This window comes from Oratosquilla oratoria, chromosome 30, assembly GCF_046742065.1.
Source record: "Oratosquilla oratoria isolate Oo_2021 chromosome 30, ASM4674206v1, whole genome shotgun sequence".
Lineage (NCBI taxonomy): Eukaryota > Metazoa > Arthropoda > Malacostraca > Stomatopoda > Squillidae > Oratosquilla > Oratosquilla oratoria.
In genome coordinates, this window is record NC_134806.1 from 49,951,010 (window position 1) to 49,958,509 (window position 7,500).

At 38.8% G+C, this 7,500-nt stretch overlaps 1 protein-coding gene across 1 annotated transcript in view; it reads right to left on the reverse strand.

Moving 5' to 3' along the window:
• Nucleotides 1-7,500, reverse strand: part of LOC143041180 (uncharacterized) — a 762,242-nt gene that overhangs the window by 599,464 nt on the left and 155,278 nt on the right. The gene's annotated exons all lie outside the window — the stretch shown is intronic.

A 7,500-nucleotide genomic window follows, 5' to 3' on the forward strand; every position in this document is an offset into this window, starting at 1 on the left:
TTACAGCTGACCATTCGGAGCTTAGAAAAACGGGCAACGTTTAGAACTTCTCTTGTTCCTTTCCCATACGGGGTGAGCTGTGCTGGGGTTGGTCACTCATGCACGGAGCTGCCGAAGAGAGTTGTAGTTTTAACCCCAACTTGCATCGACCCTCACCCTTGTACCACCTACGTGCAGCTAGCAGCTAGACACTCAGCCGCGCCTACGTTCTATGCACATCACCCCATCCCCATCGCCGTAGGACTTTTGGGTTGTGATGACGACGATGATTCGTGATGAAACAAAGACCCAGAGCAGAAGCCTGAACTCTGATAGATTTTTTAATGGGAAGTAAAATTGCGCAGTCCTAAGTCCCACGATCTTGGCTCTCTTCAGCGTGTTGCGGTGGCAAGAAGAAATCCAGACAACCGCTTACTGAGTAGGGTCGCAGGAGACTGCAACAAGTACTCAGTCTTTCGAGTCTTGCCTTAGGCGTGACGCTAAAGCAGATTTTCCATTCAGAGTTTACTCCCGTAGCCTTGGTGGCCCTAATGCCGGCCATACACTATCATGTACACGTGACAGGTACGCCTGAAAAGTTACGCCTGTCAGGTATGCCATGGATTCTCGAGAAGATGAGTTGTACTTTCTCTCCTTATTATCTCAGGCGACCTGACAACTGATCGAATTTTCATCAGTTGTCAGGTCGCCTGAGAGGCTAGTTTTTCCCGCCATACACTATCAGGTATACCTGACAGGCGTGACTGTTCAGGCGTACCTGTCAGGTGTACATGATAGTGTATGGCCGGCCTAAGGATAATCCAGAAGCCAGTGGGGCAGGGGTTGGCACAAAGACGAGGCATGGCTACATGACAGTGGGCCGTTGCGCACTACCTCCGTGCACCCCTGTTGCTCCGAGATCCCCTTATGTTTTGCCTGGACTCGCAAGACTTCCAGTTAACGTGTGTAGCCCTGAGGAGGCACAAAAAAGGGTCTCGGCAATACTAAGGCTGTGTACTAGCAGGGAGCGACTTATGTCCAGCAGTTCCACAGTTCGCAGAAGGCTAGCCAGTGGCGGTAGCTGAAAATGAGAAGTGGATGCAAAGTAGACGACTAGCTAACTTATTGCTACCACACTAGACTGACCACTTTGCCCTGTGTGCGCACACGCATGCAGGCACGCACGCACACGCATACAAACACAATCATACATACACACACGCACACACACACACACACACACAAAACACAAAACGCACACACACACACACACATACACACACACACATACACACACTTGCTCAATAGGGAAGGTAAAGGCTTGTATTGTTAGTGAAACCTTCAAACTGTGAGCTGGGCTCGAATTCAGACTTCCCACGTGAGAAGCCAAGATCCTAGCCACTATACCAGCAAGTTAGATGAAAACTAGCTCTCTGTTTCACAATAAAATGCAGTTCGATTAGTACAGATTGTACGGATGAAGTACAAATGAATAAATTCGAATTATTTTTGCTGAAAATATCAAGGGGTCGTCTTAATTTGGCCTCTCTAGACTTTCTGTGATGTCGGACACGGACAAGGCTGTGAGAAGTCAGGAATCAGCCAACTCAAAGCGTAGACAAACTTTGTAACTTCAAGGTGAGTACAAGTATGAAAATAGATTTTTTGTGATTTTAGTCATGAAAATTTTACGATTTTCTAAGACTTTTATCTCCGTATGGTATGACTATAGGGGACAAAAAACATCGGGAGAACTACTACAAAGGACTACAAAGGATTACAAAGGAGGAGCATGCCAACAGGAGACCTTTTGGTCTATAACTAGGCCGGATGTGAAAGAAATTATAATGATAAATAAATAAAAATGATAATAATATAAATATTAATAAATAAAATAAATAAATAAATACATAGGTAAAGTTCAATAATAAACGAACAGGTAAATATTAAATAATAATAAATTGACAAATAAATAATAATAAATTATAATCAAGGAAATAATAAACAGACAAACAATAACAAACAAATAAACAAATAATATAAAATAAATGGCAGGCATTACAGCATCTTGCTTAAGTGTTTATCTAAACGAATCTTAAAGCTTCGAACTGAACCACATTGCACTGCCTCTGGAGAAAGTTTATTCCATTCATTAACTACACGGTTGGCGAAGTTACTTCCACCCACTTCCAAATTAAATCTATTTCATGACAGTTTGAGACCATTATTTCTTGTCGGATTCTCATTAAATGTGAAAATTTTGTCACTTTCGATATTGTCAATTCCCTTTAGAATCTTAAAGACCTGTTTCAAGTCACCTCTGAATCTACGCTTTTTTGGGAAAACAAACTCCTATGTTTTAGTTGATTTTCGTATGATTTATTTCTTATATTTGGAATCAGTTTTGTGGCTCGCCCTTATACTTTTTCCAATTTTTTTTTAATAATAATAATCAAATTACACGTGTAGTCCATTATTGTAATTGAATAATTTTGTCAAGACTCTATTTGATATTCCTGAATTCTTACAAGTAATGGTATGCAAAGTTGAAAGTGAAAGAGAAAATGTTCAGACTTGGTGATCCACTGCAGGACCACCCTGAACGTGCCACCGTACCTCACTACGATGGAGTCAGCACCAAAATGCAACACTCGTATACCGCATCTATGACGTCTGCTGTTATAGACATGGAATAGAAAACCACGAAAATACGACTTGGATAATTGTCTAGTACTCGTTGCATCTATTCTCAGGGCCCCGCCCCCCTCACACTGCATTCAGTGTGAGCCGTGCGGGTCGTGTTATCTGTGGAGATGTGGCAACACCGGGAAATCTAACCCCGCCTTAGCGGTCACTTCTCGTTGCGCTGACTATAGTACATCTCAGATTTCAAATTCGGTGGCTCAACACCACACCATACATTGTTTCATCTCATGCAGCTCACCTGTTATCTCTTATTCCATTTCAACATTGTTCTCCTCAATAATGTTACCTTTCATTTATGATTCCTGCTTTCCACCAATGGATACAAGAGCGTGTGGTCAGCCTTGACCTAACTCCTTTATTCGCTCCTTCCCTGTATGTATGGTAAGGTTATATTGCCTGCCGCACTTGGTGAAGACAGTTCATAAAGTATATTCCCTATGCAATTTATCCAGTTCAGTCATATATACCCTGTCACTGTACCCGTCTCACCAAAAAAACCGTCAGAATTCTCCGTCGTCGTATCTATCATTATCACAACCCAACATGTTGAAATTGACTGATTTTCTAGTTCTCTTGATTTATATATAGAACATATCTATGGCACGAATGCCACCCCCCCCCTTTTTTTATATATGATAGAAGTTAACTTCGTTTGGTATCGAAGGGGTGAACAAAATCGACAGAATTGTGCCAGTACGAAAGGGGTTAATCGCAGTGAACCCAACTTCTACGCAACCGGAAAAGTCACACGGAACTCAATGAAAAACCCAGTCGGCATACATACATACATATACCAAAGGCTTTTTCCCCCTTACACGGGGGGTAGCCAAAAAGAAAAAGGCATAGAAACCACTCCCACCCATTCCATTTCCTATACATTCCACTCCCCTCCACCCTCCTCCCTCCCTCTTCTCTTGGCACCTCCTGGATGACGTCACCCAGGTTAAAAGAAAAGAAAAAAAAAAAAAAAAAAAAAAAAAAATCCCACTAGGGAAGGCATTAATAAACAGGGATGGCAGGACACTCTCCCACGTTAATTGATATCTAACATGCTAGAAGATTAGATAGGGTAGATCCGTCAAATATCAGCTTTAGTACGTTCTTACTATTAAGAAATATGTACTAGAATACTAGCGAGTCAAATCAACCTGACCTAAGCTCCTAGTAAATGTATGAGGTTCCTTCTCCTCCACCCCTGAACATGACATTTAGCCGTACTGTACATCTTAATTTTTCACTGTAAAGGGGGTTTACTTCACCTAAACAAGATTGCCTGCAATAAATTGTAATATGCAGTGAAAGGATTCGCCTTTACCCAAGATTGAATTTTTGTAAAAATATCTAATATAACATTTTTCGTCTCAATTGGTACGTTCCAAAAATACTGTGTCATTTCCAGTACATAATACAAAGTCGAAAAAATATCTATAGTGCCTAATTACATGTTCTTTGAAATGCATAATTTCTCATAAAGATTTGTGCAAGCCTGCTGATGCAATAATCACTTCTGGACTGAGGTTAAGTCTGTGTACTAACTTGATTACATTCAGATCACATGGTTAAGTTACATGCATTCGTTGTCATGGGGCTCCACACATATTTACCGTCCAGAAGGGATGAAGCCTTGGATGACTGAACCTCACGCAGACTATACGAACTTTTATAAAATACTGTACAATACGCCATTTACCCTATTACTACAGGTTACTCTCATGTAAAATTAATCGTTATATTTCAGCTCCCTTTCGTACTTGGTAGGATGTTTTTTTTTTATATCTATTTTCTTTCCCTTGAATATCACTGTGATCTTTTATTTATTCCCGTGGTACCCACACGGTATCGATCTATCTGAACCAGGTAACTCTTTCATTCTTATTGTAGCTGCTGAAAACCTCTCTTGTGGCACTTTAGACACTCCCTCCCTCAGTGCAACAGGGCGTAGGGTGCGCGGCTCAGTTTATATCGTGAAGCAATCTTATTCATCTGAAAAAAGACCTTCTCTTATTCAAAGGGTCTAATGCTCTCGGCAATCAAAGTTAACCCTGTGAGTAGTCAGCTTGACCTTTTATATTCATTGTACTGGTCATTCATCCAAAATGTCCAGTAAGATGTGACACTGTAGCAAAACCGAAAGTGGCGGAGGATGTTGGAGAGTGTCGGAGAGTGTCGGAGAGGTAGGTAATCCCGTCGGACAGACGTGATTAAAGACAGGATGCGAGGTGATACAGTGATACCATCCTACGGCTCCTCAGCTAAATAAGTCATTCGTTAGAAGCATTGTCTCTTATAACTATACTAAGGGGCTTGATCAAGACAATCAAGGACCTCGCCTCACTTGAATAAAATCGTCAGACATCAGCTAGAACAAAATATATTAAGTGAGTGCCGAAAAAAAGTTATATAGGAATATACTCTATCGAGAAACGCAGCCTTGGAACCATTAAGTGGCTCCCATCACTATTTATTATTTATATTATTATAATTTTTATTTCATTTTATCTATTTTCTTACCCTTTATATATATATATTTTTTGCATCCGACCTAGTTATGGACCAAAAGGTCTCCTGTCGGCATGTTCCGCCTTTGTAATCCTTTGTAAAATTATATAGAATGTTATTAGATATGCTGTGGCAAATTTATTTTTCTTTAGTATATCAGATCCCTTCCCGAAAGCTGTGCGCTGCAAAGTTGCTTCAACAGTCGAAGGTAAACAGCCCAATATGCCAACACCTTCACCAGTACAAGAAAATTTCCTCGAATAGTATGAGCTAAAATGAAAAGATTATTGGTCCATTTTATTATTCATCATAATCTCCATTACCATTTCAATATATTAAATAATTTCTATGTCTTTGATATATGTAAGGTAAATTTCCACTGGGAAAGGTAGGGATTACTCTTTCGGAAAAGTTTGTAGCGAAACTAGTCAGGAATAGAACTCGGATCAAAAATCCTGTCTTTCCTCTTCCCACATGCTTCAACTTGTCAGAATGGGTAAAAACGCACACACACACACATACAACTCGTGGCGCAGTGGTAGAGTTCCTGGCTGCCACTACGGTGGTCTGGGTTCGAATCCCGCCCAAGACTGATATAATTTCAGTATTTGAATTGTGTGTGTGTGTGTGTGTGTGTGTGTGTGTGTGTGTGTATGTGTGTGTGTGTGTGTGTGTGTGTGTGCGTGTAAGGTCACAGCATTACCCATAAGTCATAGCAACCTTACGTTCTCGTAAGTCCTTAGTTACACTATCATGTATTCAATTCCATGTAAAAAATGTGACAGATACTATATAGGTCAGACTGGAAAAGAATTAAAAGTAAGGTTAAAACAACATCAGTATAGCGTCAGGAGTGGTCAAATGTCTAACGCATTTTCTGTTCATTGAAGGAATTTTAATCATTGCATTAACTGAGAGGGTGCCAAGAAATTGCTAGAAATAAGTCATATTTGACTAGAAATATAGTAGACTCCAGTCTGATTAAAGATACATTTGTCAACAACTTAAATTTAAGTCAAGGAATGTACAAATTGATCACTTTGTTTAAAAAGTGGTGGCCCAAACGTCCCCTGCCGCGAACGGTATCAATTTACCATGGGAGATTCCATCACAAAATTTTCCTGTTCCGGTCCACGGCCTTCAGTTTGTATATATATACTCATGCTTGTATCATTATTGTATGTACCCTAAAGATGTCTTATTTTTTTCTGCATATATATATATATATATATATATATATATATATATATATATATATATATATATATATATATATATATATATATATATATATATATTCCATTTCATTTAAGGACAGACGTCCCCCAAATCAGACTCGCCTAAAATGGCTTGACAAAGAAACTGAAAAAAGTATTGCTAAAATGAGACAGGCTTATAAGAAATACAAGTGCTCGGGTGCATCTAATGACTATCAAAGTTTTGTATTAATACACAGAGATTTAAAAAAGACGATAAAAAAGAAAACAACAATATGAAATGAATATTGCTGATAAATCCAAAGAGAATCTCAAAGAATTCTATAATTAGATTAGAAATAAAAAGGTTATTATAAATCACACTGGTCCACTATTATCTGCTGACGGTCAACTTGAATATTCAAATGAAGGAATGTGTGATATTTTAAACAATTATTTTAGCTCAGTATTCGTAAACGAGACACCCCAAACTGATCTACAAACTGAAACCTGTGAAAAGTCTAGGGTGAACTTACTACGGTAAATATAACAAAAGAAAAATCAAAAGGTGTATAGAAAAACTCAAAATTATTAAAAGACCAGGGCCTGACGGTTAGCATCCAAGAATCTTAAAGGAAATGAGAAATGAGAATGGTGTTCCATTGGAAATTATTTTCAAGAAATCCATCATATCCGGAGATGTCCCAAGAGAATGGAAGCTAGCTAACCTTACTCTCATATTCAAAAAAGGTGACAAAAAGAAACCAAATAACTACAGGTCTATAAGATTGACTTCAATCGTAGGAAAAATTATGGAAACTATCATCAGAGATGCTATCGAACATCATTTAGAAAGTAACCGTTTGATAAATGATAGCCAGCATGGTTTCAGACGGAAACGTTCTTGCGTGACTAACTTACTCGAATTCTACAACACAGTCATCTCGAATCATGACAAAAGAAACAATATAGATTTAATATATCTAGACTTTGCAAAAGCTTTTGATACCGTCCCACACGAAAGACTACTTACTAAATTAGCTTCACACGGAATAAGTGGTAGCCTATTAAGTTGGACTAATAATTGGTTGAATGATCGAAAACAGAGTTGTTTTAAATG